Here is a 2,674-nt window from a genome sequence, read left to right on the forward strand (position 1 = left end):
GATGGTCGTATGCGTGTTTGGCACCGTGCAGGTGAGCGCCACAATCAGGACTGCATACGACCGAGGCACACAGGGCCAACACCCGGCATCATGGTGTGGGGAGCGATCTCCTACACTGGCCGTACACCACTGGTGATCGTCGAGGGGACACTGAATAGTGCACGGTACATCCAAACCGTCATCGAACCCATCGTTCTACCATTCATAGACCGGCAAGGGAACTTGCTGTTCCAACAGGACAATACATGTATCCCGTGCCACCCAACGTGCTCTAGAAGGTGTAAGTCAACTACCCTGGCCAGCAAGATCTCCGGATCTGTCCCCCAATGAGCATGTTTGGGACTGGATGAAGCGTCGTCTCACGCGGTATGCACGTCCAGCACGAACGCTGGTCCAACTGAGGCGCCAGGTGGAAATGGCATGGCAAGCCGTTCCACAGGACTACATCCAGAATCTCTACGATCGTCTCCATGGGAGAATAGCAGCCTGCATTGCTGCGAAAGGTGGATATACACTGTACTAGTGCCGTCATTGTGCATGCTCTGTTGCCTGTGTCTATGTGACTGTGGTTCTGTTGGTGTGATCATGTGATGTATCTGACCCCAGGAATGTGTCAATAAAGTTACCCCTTCCTGGGACAATGAATTCACGGTGTTCTTATCTCAATTTCCAGGAGTGTAGATTATCCAGAATACGTTATATGGGAAGTTGGGTGGAGTTACTATGTAGAATTCAAGATATTTCAGCAGACAGAAAAAGATGGGACAACGCTAGACTAATTGGTATGGCTAATGCATGAAAGAAAATCGCGGAGAGATGGAAGTCTGACGCGCACGTTGAGGCTTCCGTAGAAACCCGATTATGTAGCTCATCCACCCTGAGAATCGAGAAATTCAACGAGTTTTGCCTATTATCGATATCAATACTGCCAAAATATTGGTCCTGGCAATTCCAAGACCACATCAAAATCTCTACACTTGTTCTTCAGAATAGCCCGGACATACAAAAAACAAGCCACCAGCGGCTTCGTTTACGTATGGTGAGAGAGAACATTAATAAAACATTTTTATTTACGTACTAAAGCATGACTACAAATTACATGCAGTAACGTTCGTCTCTTGTGGTTTTGACGTATGATTGATGCAATGTACTTTCAAATGGCAAAAGACATTCTTTATGTGATATAATTATAATTTAACAATGCTCCTTTGCCAACACTTACCACAAACGTACCGTCATTTTGACGACCACATGCTCGGCTAACGACTCTGTGACAAAGAAATATATGAATGTAATTGGTCCTCCATACAGTCGCAGCAATTTAAGCTGTCCTTGTAGGTTGCTGCCTAACCACACACTCACCAGCGAAATATTTGTGAAAGGGAAAAAATTTGAATTTCATTGATTCTCGTTTCAGTCGCAGCAGTTTAAGTTGGTCCATGTTCCTGCCCTACCACACACTCTAAAATCGCTAAATATTTATTTCTCAACTCTGACGGAATGTAAATAACATCGAGTATTGCACAACATACTTGTATGACATTCATAAGAAAATCCCCGAATGCGTTAACAATGCTAACATGAAAAAAATATATTGGCATATTCTGCGATGCGAACTCCAAAATCCACGATGTTATCGATTAGACACACACTTAATCATGTGTTTTGTCTGCTATCTGGGTTCTCATATTCTCTCTTGGAGGATTATATCGTTAATGCGTTATTGACATTTAATGATAATGGTGACGTGTTTTCAATGTTCCATTACCCTGAAAGGGCATAATGCAAATTATAAAACGAGCATGTATCATGCTTAATTTGTAGATCAAGTTATGATAAATCGTTCCAAGAATGACGTGTTTTTATAAGTCCCCCGTACGCGTGCATGAAGTCTTGTGAGAGGCCCGTATCGAACGCTAACGAAAGTCGATAGCCGATGATGTGGTCATTGACTTTGCATGTGATGTCAAAATGACGTCACGTTTGTAGGAACTGTTGTGAAACGAGCGTTACCCGCGATGTACAGTACACAGTGAAGTTTTCAATGCAAAAACCCCAATACTTAAATTACTATAGGTATCTTATTTTATTTTTCCTCGTGTACTCACCACGGATAGGAAGGCACTGACAATGGTAGCGTTCTTGAGAGAGCACCCACAGCAGAACTGATTCAGGACTGCCATCTCTGCAACAGTGGTTTTCTGTCCGGGAAGTTTCTCTGTAGCAAAGGAATGAAATCTGAAGCACGTTCAGACAGTAATAGCCAGATACTATCAGTTGGCGATTAGCAACGGTGATTACACTTTATACTTGTGAGTGGTTTATTTGACCAAAACTGGTTGTTCTAATTAGGCTATTGAATTTTTTTAAAGGTCATTTCGACCCAGAAAATATTCAAGAAACTAGAAATATTCCGCAACATACAGTATATACGGTTGCATCTCGACTCCAGACGCGTACGAACAGCGGTGTCCATTTTTGGTATAGCGGCTAAGTGCGCTACACATGCCTCACAGACCACAATCATGCAACATTTCTGCCAATGTGTCGTTGCCGTAACCATGAAAACGTCAGTGCGTATCTTGAGCTTATTTTATGCGCCAAACAAAACTTCAGATTACTGTAAGTCGAACACACCGCCGATACCTTGTGCTGAATCAGCGACAGTGGCGTT

The sequence above is a fragment of the Schistocerca piceifrons genome, chromosome 9 (genome assembly GCF_021461385.2).
Source record: "Schistocerca piceifrons isolate TAMUIC-IGC-003096 chromosome 9, iqSchPice1.1, whole genome shotgun sequence".
In the NCBI taxonomy this organism is placed as follows: Eukaryota; Metazoa; Arthropoda; class Insecta; order Orthoptera; family Acrididae; genus Schistocerca; species Schistocerca piceifrons.